General features: G+C 31.5%; 1 non-coding gene across 1 annotated transcript; it reads left to right on the top strand.

The window, feature by feature from the left end:
• The first annotated feature begins 16,206 nt into the window (after nucleotides 1-16,206).
• LOC149514232 (small nucleolar RNA R71) lies at nucleotides 16,207-16,313 on the top strand. Its single transcript, XR_016328859.1, has one exon. It is a non-coding gene; the product is annotated as a small nucleolar RNA R71 (small nucleolar RNA).
• The last annotated feature ends 797 nt before the right edge of the window (nucleotides 16,314-17,110 follow it).

A 17,110-nucleotide genomic window follows, 5' to 3' on the forward strand; every position in this document is an offset into this window, starting at 1 on the left:
AGGTTCGGCGAAGCCTTTTTCCACCATGGCCGAACCTCCTCTTAGCTTGCTTTGAATGTTTTCTTGCTTTTGATTATGTAATTGAGGTTTTGATTGTTGGCATACTTGTTTAACACATGTTTGATATTTGTTTTAGTAAGTTGTGGGTAATGTTTGGCTTGTGTTATGTTTTCATTTTTTTAAATTTGTTAGTTTGTCACGTGTTTGTCAAATTTCTTTGCATGATAAAAATGTCATTATAGTACAGTTTTATGAATGTTTCATGCATATTCTAATTGGATGAAGTGATGAATGCTTGTAGGAAATGCTATGAAACTTTTGGCCAAGGTGGTTTTTATGCTTGGCTGAAACTTGCCCTTCACTTTTATGGCCAAATGTTACTTTGATTCCATTTGTTTGATTATGCTTTTGCCAAGTTTTTCAAGTTTTCAATGTGTTGGATGAAATTTTCAATGAATAAAATGTTAGTTCAATATGTTGTTTGGTGATTTTTGTGTTAGTTTGTTTGATTTTTAAAGGAAGAAAAATGGTGAAACATGTTTTCAAAGTTTGAAAATTTTAGTGTTTGATCCATTTTCCTTATGTTTTCACATACACATTGTAGACACCCATTTATGCCTGAGGTCTACTAAGTCGATTTTATTATATTATATTATACTTCACTATATTATTATTATTATTATTATTATTATTATTATTATTATTATTATTATTATTATTATTATTATTATATCATATTGTACATAGTTTATTAGTATTATTATTTTATTATTATTGTTATTATTATTATTATTATTATTATATTATTATTATTATTATTATTATTGTTATTTATTTTTCTCTCCTTTCTTAACTGACGATCAAATGAGGGATAGAAACTGAAATCTAGAAATCAATTTAGTTAAAGACTTTAATTTGCAATCATTAAATTTTCGAATCAATCTAGACAAACCAATAAAAAATTAGCCAAGAATCATGCTCAGATAGAATTAATCTAGGCTTAAATCCTAGGATTTGATTCTATTTGATCCTTAAAATTGCTACTATGGACTACCTATAAATGGGATAGTGCTATACAAAATAGAACAAAGGTGGGTTTTAGAAGGAACGGTGGATTTGGTGCAAGAACTCAATGTTTAAGTTTTTGGGTTGTTGGGATTTTGAATTTTGGATATGTTTGGAAGTTTTTGGGTTTAGATCTAAGTTTCTGGGGTGTGGTTTAAGATGTTGGAGGATTTCTGAAAAGATCTAGAAAAATCTGGGCAAATCTGGGAAATTTTTATGTTTTTCTAGGAAATCTATGTTTTGGGGAATAACATGAATTTTTTGATAATTTTCTAGCGAGAGGTTGAATTTTTCAGCAAGATTCCAACCAATTTTCGAAAAATTGGTGGGCTTTCAATTTTTGATTGAATTTTTCAGTGGCTTTTTTAGAAACCGGTGAGATTTTTAGTTTTCGATTGAAGTTTCGAGTGAGATTCCTGGGGAATTCTAGAGAGAGGTCAAAATATTCGACTGTAGAGAGAGAGAGTAGAGGGTTTCTAGGCAAAAATGCAGGGAAGTGACTTTTGTATGGTGTCAAAACGACACCGTTTTGGAGAGCTTAGTTACGCGGGTGACCCGACAAGAATCCACACGTCAACTCATGGTCTGACCTGACCCGATCGTGAGTTTTCCTTTTTTCAATTTCATTTTATTTATTTTATTATCTTAAGTTTTTATTTTATTTTCAGTTTTTTTTAATTTTATTGTTTTTTTAAATCTCTTCTAGAAAATAGAAGAAGCAAAGAACAAAAACAAAAAAAAAAAAAAACTTTTCAAATAAGTTTAAAAATTTGAAAAAATAAAAAAATATTTTCAAATAGGTTTATGAAATCCACCAAACTGTTGTGAAATTTCATAAATCAATTTTCAAAAAGAATAATAATAAAGAAAAATAAAATAAAAGTTTTTTTTCAAATAAAGATCCTTACAAAATAAATTCATGAATTTTATCAAATTATTGGAGAATTTTCATGGACTTAATTTTTAAATGGAATCCACCAAACTATTGGAAAATTCCATGAATGATTTTTCCTTTAAAAAAATAATAATGAAAGAAAAATAAAAAATAATTTTATCCTCCAAATGATTGGAGGATTGCTTTTAAATTAAGTTTTACCAAACTATTGTGAGACTTAATGAAATTCTCAAAAATTCTTTTTACAAATCTTTTTACCATAAAAATCTCATCAAATTATTGAGAGGTTTGCTTTAAAGTAAGTCCTACCAAACTATTGAGAGACTTGCTAATTTTTTTAGAATAAAATACTTTAATAAATTCGATAACGGAGCCTTTTCAGAATGGGACACTAGTTCCCATGAATACTCCTGAGGTGAGAGAATTATCTTAAATTGCTACCAAACTATTGGAACAATTTTAAGACTAATTTTCAATATTTAATATTTTGAAAAATTATAAACATTTTTTAAAGCTTGGATAATTTAAAATCAAACTCGTACCATTCTTTGAATGGGTGCTATTGGGGTGCTATAACCTTTCCCATGTGTAACTGTACTCCCAAATCTAAACTCTGATTTTCATAGATCTGAATCTACTATTTAAATATACCTAAGTCAATCTTGGGACTTTTCTTTAAATAGAACAGATTCAATCAGGTGGCCAATCACATATAAAGAAAAAAGATTGGTGGTGACTCCTGTAATCCATGTCTAGCGATCGGTCCACGGATCTATACATTATGATAGTTTGGAAACTCTACTAGGGATATCAGGGTCAGGCCAGTAAATGATTTCTAGTTATCTAAGCCTTGCCTAATAAATTTGAAATTTATTTTCTTTCTTTTTATTTTATTTTTTTTCATTACTGATGTATGTTTTAGTTATTCATTTATTTCTTGTATATATGTGTCATTCATTTGCATGAGCATAACATAAAGCTCTCCACCTGAGCTCTACCCTTAGGAAAGAGTGAAGTACCTTTGCCCTTGGGAGATTTCATCTTTTCGTATGGGCCTGCAAAATACTCTCACTCAGATTGAACCATTTTCGCTTGTAGCCTATGATGGTTAAGGATTGTGGTGCCTTACTAGTCTGTGATAGACTATGATGTAAGGAACAATTCAGGAACCCTTTAGAAGTAATCCAAACCATATATAGATAACTATGAGAGCCTAACTATAGATAGAGCCATGTCCTTCCACCATTTATAGTTAGCCCAAACTTTAGAGTCATGTTGTTATTTTTACTTGCTTTATTTATTTATTTTATTAAGGTGATTAATCAATTTTCTTGTCTTCTTTTTATTTCTTTTCTTCTTATGCATAAACATACATATTATGCTTACTAACCTTTTTTATTGTGTATGTATGCGTTCATGCACCATTACATTCATTCACATGCATAGTCTAAAGGTTCCATAAACATCATTCTAAATTTGTACCATAATTGTGGGAAATCAAGGTTCGAGGATAGCTCAACAATAGTACTACACTAGGGCCAGAGCCAAGAAAATGGAGCAAGACAATGCGAACCAATTTAAGAGGTTAAAAAAGGCCCAAGAAGTAATTGAGGGGAAGCTAAGTAAAATCTTTGAGGCTTTGGAAAAGATAAATAGATGGAAAACAGTAGAAGACATTTCACATGAAGATATTGAGCCACTGTATCCTTCAAGTTTTGCTTCGCATCAAACCCAAACCATTTTAAGCTTTCAGCAACAACAAACCACATTCTCAAATTACAACCAAGGGAATGTTCAAAGCCATACCAATCCTGTCTTTGTCAAAAAGATAGGTGAGCCTATCCAAACTCCCAAAATGGATGAGACCAAAGAAAAAGTGAAGTTGTAGATGGCTATGTTTTTGGAAGAGTCTAAGATTGATTAAGCTATAATCATGATTGAAGAAAGATTACGAGCTATAGAAGGTATTGATTTTTACGGATCAAGCTACCAAGTGCCCTATTACACATATCACAATGTATTGTCGTAAGATGGCATTTCACACTAATAATGAGAAGTTGCTCATGCATGTGTTTCAAGATAGCTTGATTGAGTCTATTGTAAGGTGGTATGTTCAGTTGTACAAGACTTGTATAAAATCATGAAAGAATCTAACTCGATCTTTCATCAACCAATATCGTCACATCATAAACATGGCTTTTAATCGATTTTCATTATAAGGATGAAAAATAAGGCATATGAGTTTTTCAAAGAGTATGCCGAAAGGTAGTGGCATGTTGCTGCTTAGGTATAACTTTTTCTAATGAAGAAAGAAATGATAGTACCATTTGTAAGCACTTTAAAGTCATCATACTATGAGAAGATGATAGGGAACGCAACTAAAAACTTTGTCGATATGGTGATTTCAAGGGAGATAATTGAAAATGCAATCAAAAGTGACAACTAGAAGAAAGAGAATCATCTACTACTAAAAAAATACCTAAGAAAAAGGAAAGTGAGACTCAAGCTGTGAGTTTCGACAGGTAGCAATTTAGAAATTACCCTTAGCCAATTTATCCCATATATCATTCACCTACAAGTCATGCTTCGGATGTAGTGTACCAATCAACTCCATGACTCTTTATCCATCTACACCTAGGCCTTTTGTTCATCCAACTACCCCAACAAGTGATGTGCGAGAATCACAGAATTGAAAAAAGCCTACATTTAACCCTATCCCTATAAGTTACAAAAATTTGTACCAAAAACTTTACAAGAACCATTTGATTGTTCCCATTCCTACAAAACAACTTAAACTTATATATCCCAAATGGTATGACTCCATTGCTCACTGTGACTACCATTTTAGGGTGGCAAGCCCTCCACTAAAAATTGCATCCCTTTAAAACGTATAGTGCAAAGTCTGATTAAAAGAGGGTTGATAAATTTTAATACCGACGAAAACACAGAATCCAATGTCAGTGGTAACCTGTCGCTCAATCATCCAAGGGCATAATTTTGAGGAGGTTGATTGAAACTGCTTATCATCTTGGATTTCTTGAGAATATAGATCTTTTTATGTACTTGGACTTCATCTCATTTTTTATTATTTTAATAAAGTGACATGTTTGATGCATGTTCATGATTTTTCTTTTTTGTGTGAATACCCATTATTAAATTTTACCTTCTTATATCTTTTCCCATACCCATTTCTTTGATTCCGAATAATGAATGTTCAAATATACATGATGATAATTCATGATTCAATACCATGCATGATGGTTTGATCGATAGATTTGAGATTGCTACTTCATTGAAAGGTGAAAGTGATATGACACATGATCTTCGTGATTGTTCACTTACAGGTTTGCTTTTAGTCAATGACTATTCTTTATTGAGTATTCATGTTCAAAATGAGAAATGGCCATATTTCTTTTATCTTTTTAAAAAAAAAATTATCTTTTGCTACCTCATTTGAGCTTGTGAAAAATTTTTTTTAAGGAACTCTAATCAAGGATCACCCTTACATTAGGGGGAAAAGTTTGAAAGATTTGTTCATTCTTAGGTGCAAAGCCCTTTTGTGATTAGGTTTCCTTGACAAATAAAAAATAAAAAAAAATTAAGGAAAAATTAAGGGGGCAAAATGCCAATATGCTTTACAAAAAAAAAAAGGGAAATGAAGGAGAAATTGATGGGGCCAAATGCCAATATGCTTTACATGAAGAAATGATCCCTGATTTGATTAACCCACAAATACAATTTAGGCCTTTTTATTCATTTCTTTGGTAACCTTTACCCGAACCTACATTGTATCCCTTAAAAGTGCATTTTGATCGAATGTGAATACTCGATATGGAGAATTATGAATTAAATTAGAGTGGATTTGGCATTAGATTATTTGAAGCTTTGATCAAAGCATCATTGATGAATAAAAGAGAATGAGAAATGAGAAGAAAAATGAAAAAAATGTGCAAAAAAAAAAATAAGCAAACAAAAACAAGGAATCACAAAAAAAAAAACAAAAAAAAATGAGAAACAAAAGGAAAAAATGAGAAAAAAGAGGAAAAAAAAAGACTTAGACCAAAAACCTGAAAGGGCAGTTTAAGTAAAGATGAAAACTTAAAAAAATAACTTCATGTGAAAGTTTCCAGAATGAAAATGATGATTAGCTCAAAAATTAAATATATTAATGAAATGTGTTTTTAAATGATGATCCTGAGTATGAGTTTAAAATTGTTTGAACAATTGTTATTTTGGATGTTAATATCCTATTTGAATAAATCATGGCATTTTGTCCTTGTTCACCATTGAGTTGTTCTTAACCCTACCTTTTGTTCTTTCAATAAAAACTCAATTTTTTTTATCCTTCACTAAATGAGCATTCCATGAATGAACCAAAGAAATGTATCATGTCTGTCACTGATTTGAATGATAGCAAATAAATGAATAACATTTTTCATAAAGAGTTTTTCATTTTTTAAAAAGAAATATAAAATGAGATAAATGAAAATAAGTAAGAAAGAGTGATTTACAATGGGGCCAACAAGGTGACTCAAAAATGAATTCAATAATAAATTGATTGACATGACCTACGAGTTATTACCAAATGAGAAGAATGACATGGATTGGTTGACAGAATTTGTTCTGAGATGCTGAGAAGCTGAGGAAAAATATATGAGATAATGGAATCTTGAAAACCTTGTTACCACAATTGAAACATCATGGCATGACTGAGTAACATCTGTATTATACATTGTGTTTACATTCGCATCCTAGATAGAATATGCATTTGCATCATAATAATATCACTTATCACTCACTTTTTATCTCAGCATAGTCCAGATCATTTTTTGACTTGCAGTTCCATCCCAGTCAGTCATATTCAACCTCAACTCGATCCTGATGGCTTTATTTTTTTGACTCATGGTTTTGACTCCATCATTCGATCTCGGCTTAGTCCAGATCATTTCCTAACTTGTAGTTTCATCTCGATCAGTCATATTCGACCTCAACTTGATCTTGATCACTTTATATTTTTTTGACTCATGATTTCAACTCGATCATTCAATCTCGGCTTAGTCCAGGTCATTTTTTGACTCGTGGTTTCATCTCAATCAATTATCTTTGACCTTGACTTGGTCTTAGTTGCTTTATATTTTTTCGACTCGCGGTTTCATCGCAGTCATTCGATCTTGGCTCAGTCTAAATCATTTTTTGACTAACGTTTCCATCTTGGTCAACCATCTTTGACTTTGACTCGATTCTGGTCACTTTATCTTTTTGACTCACGGTCCCATTCTAGTCAGCCATCTTCGACCTCAACTCAATCTTGGTTACTTTATCTTTTCTACTCACGATTTTATCCCGGTCACTTATTTTGATTTCAGCTTAATCCAAATCATTTTATTCTTTGACTTGTGACTCAGTCCTGGTCACTTGTTTTGATATCAGCTTGGTTCAGATCATTTTATTTTGACTTGCGGTTTAGTTCCGGTCATGTTCGCTTAGTGATTTGACTCTTGAAACAAAATGGGTGTCTAGGTCTTTGCATCATCTTTGTCTAATAGAAATGTGCAAAGAGGAGCAACTGTAGATACCTATTTATGTCCGGAGTCTACTAAGTCGATTTTATTATATTGTATTATACTTTACTATATTATTATTATTATTATTATTATTATTATTATTATGATAGTATAGTATATCATATTGTACATAGTTTATTAGTATTATTATTTTAGTATTTTATTATTTTTCTCTAATTTCTTAACTAATGATCGAATGAGGGATTGAAACTGAAATATGGAAATCAGTTTATCAGTGGCTTTAATTTGTAATCAACAGATTTTCGAATCAATTCGGACAAACCAGTAAAAAATTAACCAAGAGTCATACTCGGACAAAACCAATCTAGGCTTAAATCATGGGATTGGATTCTGTTCGATCCCTAAAATTGCTACTATGGACTGCCTATAAATGGGATAGTGTTATACAAAACAGAACAAGGATGGATTTTGGAAGGAACGGTGGATTTGGTGAAAAAACTCATTGTTTAAGTTTCTTGGTTGCTGGGATTTTAAATTCTGGATATGTTTAGAAGTTTTGGGGTTTTGATCTAAGTTTTTGGGGTGTGGTTTAAGTTGTTGAAGGATTTCTGAAAAGATCTGAAAAAATTTGGGCTAATATGGGAAATTTTTTAGTTTTTTTGGGAAATTTGGGTTTTGGGGAAAAACATTAATTTTTCAATGAATTTTTTGGCAAGAGGTTGAATTTTTCAACAAGGTTTCAACTAAGAAAGAGTGATTTACAATGGGGCCAACAAGGTGACTCAATGATGAATTCAATAATAAATTGATTGACATGACCTACGAGTTATTACCAATTGAGAATAATGACATAGATTGGTTGATAGAATTTGTTCTGAGATGTTGAGAAGCTAAGGAAAAATATATGAGATAATGGAATCTTGAAAACCTTGTTACCACAATTGAAACATCATGGCATGACTGAGTAACATCTGTATTACACATTGTGTTTACATTTGCATCCTAGATAAAATATGCATTTGCATCATCATAATATCACTTATCACTCATTTTTTATCTCAGCATAGTCCAGATCATTTTTGGACTTGCAGTTCCATCCCAGTCAGTCATATTCAACCTCAACTCGATCCTGGTGGCTTTATTTTTTTGACTCATGATTTTGTCTCCGTCATTCGATCTCGGCTTAGTCAAGATCATTTCCTAACTTGTAGTTTCATCTCGATCAATCATATTCGACCTCAACTTGATCTTGGTCATTTTATATTTTTTTGACTGACGATTTCAACTCGATCATTCAATCTCGGCTCAGTCCAGATCATTTCTTGACTCGTGGTTTCATCTCAATCAGTTATCTTTGACCATGACTTGGTCTTAGTTGCTTTATATTTTTTCGACTCGTGGTTTCATCGCAGTCATTCGATCTTGGCTAAGTTTAAATCATTTTTTGACTAACGTTTCCATCTTGGTCAACCATCTTTGACCTTGACTCGATTTTGGTCACTTTATCTTTTTGACTCACGGTCCCATCCTAGTCAGCCATCTTCGACCTCAACTCGATCTTGGTCACTTTATCTTTTTGACTCACGATTTTATCCCGGTCACTTTTTTTTATTTCAGCTTAATCCAAATCATTTTATTCTTTGACTTGCGACTCAATCCTGGTCACTTGTTTTGATATCAGTTTGGTTCAGATCATTTTATTTTGACTTGCAGTTTAGTCCCAGTCATGTCCACTTAGTGATTTGACTCTTGAAACAAAATGGGTGTCTAGGTCTTTGCATCATCCTTGTCTAATAGAAATGTGCAAAGAGGAGCAACTGTAGATACTTATCTATGTCCGGAGTCTACTAAGTCAATTTTATTATATTGTATTATACTTTTCTATATTATAATTATTATTATTATTATTATTATGATAGTATAGTATATCATATTGTACATAGTTTATTAGTATTATTATTTTAGTATTTTATTATTTTTCTCTCCTTTCTTAACTAATGATCGAATGAGGGATTAAAACTGAAATATGGAAATCAATTTATCAATGGCTTTAATTTGTAATCAATAGATTTTTGAATCAATTCGGACAAACCAGCAAAATTAACCAAGAATCATACTCAAACAGAACCAATCTAGGCTTAAATCATGGGATTGGATTATGTCCGATCCCTAAAATTGCTACTATGGACTGCCTATAAATGGGATAGTGTTATACAAAACAGAACAAGGATGGATTTTGGAAGGAATGGTGGATTTGGTGAAAAAAACTCTTTGTTTAAGTTTCTTGGTTGCTAAGATTTTAAATTCTAGATATGTTTAGAAGTTTTGGGGTTTAGATCTAAGTTTTTGGGGTGTGGTTTAAGTTATTGAAGGATTTCTAAAAAGATCTGAAAAAATTTGGGCTAATATGGGAAATTTTTTAGTTTTTTTGGGAAATTTGGGTTTTAGGGAAAAACATGAATTTTTCAATGAATTTTTTGGCAAGAGGTTGAATTTTTCAACAAGGTTCCAGCTAAGAATGAGTGATTTACAATGGGGCCAACAAGGTGACTCAATGATGAATTCAATAATAAATTGATTGACATGACCTACAAGTTATTACCAAATGAGAAGAATGACATGGATTGGTTGACATAATTTGTTCTGAGATGCTGAGAAGCTGAGGAAAAATATATGAGATAATGGAATCTTGAAAACCTTGTTACCACAATTGAAACATCATGGCATGACTGAGTAACATCTGTATTACACATTGTGTTTACATTCGCATCCTAGATAGAATATGCATTTGCATTATCATAATATCACTTATCACTCATTTTTTATCTCAGCATAGTCCAGATCATTTTTTGACTTGCAGTTCCATCCCAGTCAGTCATATTCAACCTCAACTCGATCCTGGTGGCTTTATTTTTTTGACTCATGATTTTGTCTCTGTCATTCGATCTCGGCTTAGTCCAGATCATTTCCTAACTTGTAGTTTCATCTTGATCAGTCATATTCGACCTCAACTTGATCTTGGTCACTTTATATTTTTTTGACTCATGATTTTAACTCGATCATTCAATCTCGGCTCAGTCTAGATCATTTCTTGACTCGTGGTTTCATCTCAATCAGTTATCTTTGACCTTGACTTGGTCTTAGTTGCTTTATATTTTTTCGACTCGCGGTTTCATCCCAGTCATTCGATCTTGGCTCAATCTAAATCATTTTTTGACTAATGTTTCCATCTTGGTCAACCATCTTTGACCTTGACTCGATTTTGGTCACTTTATCTTTTTGACTCACGGTCCCATCCTAGTCAGCCATTTTTGACCTCAACTTGATCTTGGTCACTTTATCTTTTTGACTCACGATTTTATCCCGGTCACTTATTTTGATTTCAGCTTAATCCAAATCATTTTATTCTTTGACTTATGACTCAGTCCTAGTCACTTGTTTTGATATCAGCTTGGTTCAGATCATTTTATTTTGACTTGCGGTTTAGTCCCGATCATGTCCGCTTAGTGATTTGACTCTTGAAACAAAATGGGTGTCTAGGTCTTTGCATCATCCTTGTCTAATAGAAATGCGCAAAGAGGAGCAACTGTAGATACCTATCTGTGTCTGGAGTCTACTAAGTCGATTTTATTATATTGTATTATACTTTACTATATTATTATTATTATTATTATTATTATGATAGTATAGTATATCATATTGTACATAGTTTATTACTATTATTATTTTAGTATTTTATTATTTTTTTCTCCTTTCTTAACTAATGATCGAATGAGGGATTGAAACTGAAATATGGAAATCAATTTATCAATGGCTTTAATTTGTAATCAACAGATTTTCGAATCAATTCGGACAAACCAGCAAAAAATTAACCAAGAATCATACTCGGACAGAACGAATCTAGGCTTAAATCATGGGATTGGATTATGTTCGATCCCTAAAATTGCTACTATGGACTGCCTATAAATGGGATAGTGTTATACAAAACAGAACAAGGATGGATTTTGGAAGGAACGGTGGATTTGGTGAAAAAACTCAGTTTTTAAGTTTCTTGGTTGCTGGGATTTTAAATTCTGGATATGTTTAGAAGTTTTAGGGTTTACATCTAAGTTTTTGGGGTATGGTTTAAGTTGTTGAAGGATTTCTGAAAAGATCTGAAAAAATTTGGGCTAATATGGGAAATTTTTTAATTTTTTTGGGAAATTTGGGTTTTGGGGAAAAACATGAATTTTTCAATGAATTTTTTGGCAAGAGGTTGAATTTTTCAACAAGGTTCCAGCAAATTTTCCAAAAATTGGTGGTTTTCTAGTTTTTGGTTAAAATTTTTGGTGATTTTTCTAAAAATTGATGCGATTTTCAGTTTTTGGTTGAAGTTTTCGGTGGGAATCTTGGAAAATTCTAAAAAGAGGTCAGAGGATTTAGCTGTAGAGAAAGAGAGCAGAGGGTTTCTAGCATAAATGCAGGGAAGTAACTTTTATAGGGTGTCAAAACGACACCATTTTGGAGAGCTTAGTTATGCGAGTGACCCAATAAGGATCCGCACATCGACACGTGCTTTGACCTTACCATATCGTAGGTTTTTGTTTTTTCATTTTCATTTTATTTATTTTATTATCTTAAGTTTTTATTTTATCTTTAGTTTTTTTAATTTAATTGGTTTTTATTTTTTAAAAATAAATCTCTTATGGAAAATAGAACAAGCAAATAACAAAAACAAAAAAAAAAATCTTTTCAAATGAGTTTAAAAATTCAAAAAAATAAAAAAAAATTTCAAATAGGTTTATGAAATCCACTAAACTATTGTGAAATTTCATAAATCAATTTTCAAAAAGAATAATAATAAAGAAAAATAAAATAAAATAATCATTTTCAAATAAAAATCCTTTCAAAATAAATTTATGAATTTTACTAAACTATTGGAGAATTTTTATGGACTTAATTTTTAAATGGAATCCACCAAACTATTAGGAAATTCCATGAAAAATTTTTTTTTCAAAAAAAAATAATAATTAAAGAAAAATAAAAAATAATTTTATCCTCCAAACAATTGGAGGATTGCTTTTAAATCAAGTCTTACCAAACTATTGGGAGACTTAATGAAATTTTTAAAAATTCTTTTTACAAATCTTTTACTATAAAAATCTCACCAAATTATTAGGAGATTTGCTTTAAAGTAAGTCCTATCAAACTATTAGGAGACTTTACTAATTTTTTTAGAATAAAATACTTTAATAAATCTGACGATAGAGCCTTTTCAGAGTGGGACATTAGTCCCCATTAATACTTCCAAAGTGAAAAAATTATCTTAAATTGCTACTAAACTATTGGAACAATTTTAAGACTAATTTTTAATATTTAATATTTTGGAAAATTATAAACATTTTTCAAGTCTTGGATAATTTAAAATCAAACTAGTACCATTTTTTGGATGAGCACTGTGGGGGTGCTATAACTTTTCTCATGCGTAACCATACTCACGAACCTAAACTCCGATTTCGTAGATCAGAATCTACTATTTAAATATACCTAAGTCTATCTTAATACTCCTATTTAAATAGGACAGATTCAATTAGGTGGCCAATCGCACCTAAATAAAAAAGGTTGGTAGTAATTCCTCTAATCCATACATACCACCGATTTATACGTTATGACACACATCTTGTTTGTAATTTGGTTTTTTAGATGTCTAGATTTGTAATTAGTTTGTTCTCTTGTCATGCATTTGTCACTTGCATTTTCTATAAAACCCTAAATTTGAAACCCTAAACTCGCTATCCTAAATCCTAAACCTTAGACCCTAAACCCTAGACATTAGACCCTAAACTCTAGACCTTAAACCCTAAACCCTAAACCTTAAAGCTTAAAACCTAAACCCTAACACTAAGCCCTAAACGTTAAACCATAAACATTAAATATTAAACCTTTAACCTTAAACCTGAACTAAACCCCAAACCTTTAAACTAATTCTCGACTCCATTCATATATTTGCATGACATTTTTTATTTTATCACATGTATTCTTAAATTACCGTGGATCATATTATGTCATCCATGCATCCATTTCTTCTTGTTATTTCATACAAACCATGCATATGTTCTCAAAAACTTGTTTTCAAAGAAAAATGTTTTTAAATAAGATGACATCTTAAGTAAAATTAGCCTTTGAGATCTAGCACAAGTATAAGAAGCTCTCAGTAGCTATCATTTATACGAGGTGTTATCTTGGTTTAAGGGGTCATCTGAAAACCTTTTAGTTAGAAATGCTTTTAAAGCTTTACCAAAACATAGAAGAGTGAAAATGTGTCTTAATACTTAAGGTGTTTTCACTTTTATCTAAAAATAAAATGTTTTGTTTTTAAAAAATTGATTTGTTTTCAAATAAAAAAATTCAAGTTCTTTTTATGAATTAATGAAAAAAGAAATTAATTTCTAACACTAAAATAGGGCCATTTTAACCAAATTTTAAGGATAACATGCAATCAATTGGTACCATCTTCGGCAAGCACTGTGGGAATACTAATCTTTCTTCATGTGTGACCAATTCTCAAACCTTAAATTTGATTTTGTAGACTTGAATTTGATCCTTTTATAAAACTTTTAAATCTTTTAAATGGTTTTATAAAAAAGGATAAAAACTTTAGCCAATCACACCATAAAAAAGATTGGTGGTAACTTTTTTTTTTGGATTTTATTAAAATACATTTTTTAGGTCCCCTCTTTCCAAATTCCCCATTCATCTGTGGATGGGCACTTCCCCGATCCTAAAAGTCATGACAATCCCTTCAAGAGGGAGTTTTCCTTGCTGTATTCTCCTTTGGGATATGACATAAATGAAATTGGATCTAGGAGGTGTACTAACTCTTTTTTTATGGACAACATAAACTGGACTACGATTCAACATAAGAGCTTTCATTTTGGGCTTACCATAACTAGGATCTTAGGATATGGACTAACAATAATGGATCAAAAGGTTTATAACTCAAATTTAGCTCCCTAAAAGTTTATTTTTCCTTTATTTTGGTTATTGAGTGTATATCAACTTCATTTCTAAGAATATCATACCCTCGATTAAAGCCTTAGGGTTAATAGAAAGGTCATAATTGTACACATCAATTAAAGCTTTGGAGGTTAATTAGAAGGGTCTGCCTAATAGCAAATGAGCTTCATTATCCTTCATATCTAGAATTATGAAATCCACAAGAAAAGTATACTTACTAACTTTCACCATAACATTCTCCAAAATCCTTGTGGGTTCTTGGTAGATATGTTTACAAATTTGAAGGTACATGCTGAAGGTTTCATATTTCCACATCTTACTTGCATAAAAACATTTAAAGGCATTAGATTGATACTAAACCCTAAATCATAAAGAACTTCATCAAATTTTAGATGATCAATTCTACAAGAGATAGTGAAAATCCATGGATCTTTTTGCCTTTTTAGAAGGAGTTGTTGAAGTTCAAGACTACAATATTCAACAAAAGTGACATTCTCTTACTCTTTGAGTAGCATTTTTGGGATAAGCTTTATTGGTAATGCTACTTCAAATTTTTGCCTTTGAATGGTCAGTCTTGGGGTCAATCTTAGCCTTTTGCTTTCATGATTCTCTTTTTACTCCTCATCAAGTTAAATGCTCTCTAAAAGTGCTTTTTCTACTTGTATGGGAATCTCTCTTTCTTTAGCTAATCTTTAAATGAATTCTTTAGGATCCTCTTCATATTCTTTAAAATCTTCTTCCATTTCAAACTTCTTTCTTTTCGCCTCATAGGGTTTAATACTTTCAGGTGCTTCAAGTGCCATATAACTAAAACTTCCTAAAATTTCTCTTTCATACCTCAATAGCTTATCATCTTTTATTAGATCATCTTTCACTCCAAAATCCACCTCAGGCTACTTAACAAAACTAGGGAGATTTACCACCACATGCTCATCCATAATGTTTTATCATCCTCTTCCATACCATCTTCCCTAAAGGAGTATATTGCATTACACGCTTCCTTACCTTGTCTCTTATGGTTTAACTTAGTATTACAGGGTAGGGTTCCTACAGGTTGGGGGGCTATGGCTTGAGTAACTTAACTAATTTGGTTTTCAAGGTTTTTTATTGATGCAGCTTGGCTTTGGATGATTGCATTGTTGGCTTGCTCTAGTTGGGTCAACATTTCCTCAAAACTTAGTTTATTTTCTTATGATGGGTTATAGGTTTATAGGTTAGAGCAAAAGTTGTTGTTTTGGTTCATGGGTTGGTGGTTGGTTGATTCTAAGAAAAATTAGGGTGGTTTCAGCAACCTGGGTTATATGTATTTCTATAAGGGTTATAGGGGGGCTTATACTATTAGGAATATTGAAATGTTTTTATCCTAAATTGGCACTTTTCACTAAAGTGCGATCCATCACATTTATCATAGGAAACAAAAAGATTTTGAATTACATGGATAAGGTTGGTTTGGGAAAGGGCTCTTAGAACTTCAGTCTTTTTGGTCAAGGTTGCCAACTGTGAATTTATGAAAGTAAAAGTATCTATTTCATAAACACCAATAAATTTCTTATGTACCTTACTTTCTATACCCTATTGATAATTGTTGGCGGCCATTTCCTTAATAACTCATGGGCCTCCTCTGCAGTTTTGCTCATAATGGCTCCTTTCATAGTTGAATCCAAAATGGTTCTCATTGTTGGAGTGAAACCATTGTAGAAAAGCTAAATTTGCAACCATTAGGGAAGATCATGGTGCAAACACTTTCTCAACAACACTTTAAATCTTTCCTATGCATCATAATGGTTTTTGCCATCCACTTGCATAAAAGTAGTGATTTCATTCTTCTACTTGTTAGTCATGGTAAGTGGAAAGAACTTTGCAAGAAACTTTTGCACCAAATTCTCCCAAGTTATGATAGAGCCAGATGGTAGTGAAGATAGCCAACTTTTTGCATTATCTTTAAGAAGAAAAGGAAAAAGTCTTAGTCATATTGCATCATCAAAACACCATTGTATTTAAATGTATCACATAGTTTTAAAAAATTAAATAAGTGATGGTTAGGATCATCACTTGGTAAACTGCCAAACTGTATAACAATGTGAACCATTTAGATTATTAAAGGCTTGATCTCAAAGTTATTTGCTTGAATGGTTGGCCTTCATATGGGTCGTTGGAAACCATCGACATTAGGGATTGCATAATCCTTCAACATTCTTTCTCCTTCATTGTTTGTATTCGCAATTGGTGTTGGTGCAGGTGATACTGATTGCTCTTTTTTTCATTGTCCAAAAGTGCTTTCAATCTCTTGATCAGTAAGAGCAAGGTCAACACTTTTAAATTTATGCATACAAGCAAGAAAAGATCAAAACATATAAGAGTAAATAAAAGTAAATGTTTAGATTACAAAAGAGTAGAGAATCATTATTGATATTAAATTGAACACCGCTATAATCCCCGGCAATGATGTCAAAAACTTGATTGCCTATTTGTGCAATGTCTATAAATGATAACTAAACTTTTATATCTAAACTATAAAAAAACTTAGGTTAATTTACAAAACAAATAGTGAAAGATTGAAAATAATTATGTAGACCTAGATCTTACTTAACCAACTATCACTTGGTAAGTAATAGGATTGTGGCCAATT

This window comes from Durio zibethinus, chromosome 16, assembly GCF_047325235.1.
Source record: "Durio zibethinus cultivar Kanyao isolate XHJ-2024 chromosome 16, ASM4732523v1, whole genome shotgun sequence".
NCBI lineage: Eukaryota > Viridiplantae > Streptophyta > Magnoliopsida > Malvales > Malvaceae > Durio > Durio zibethinus.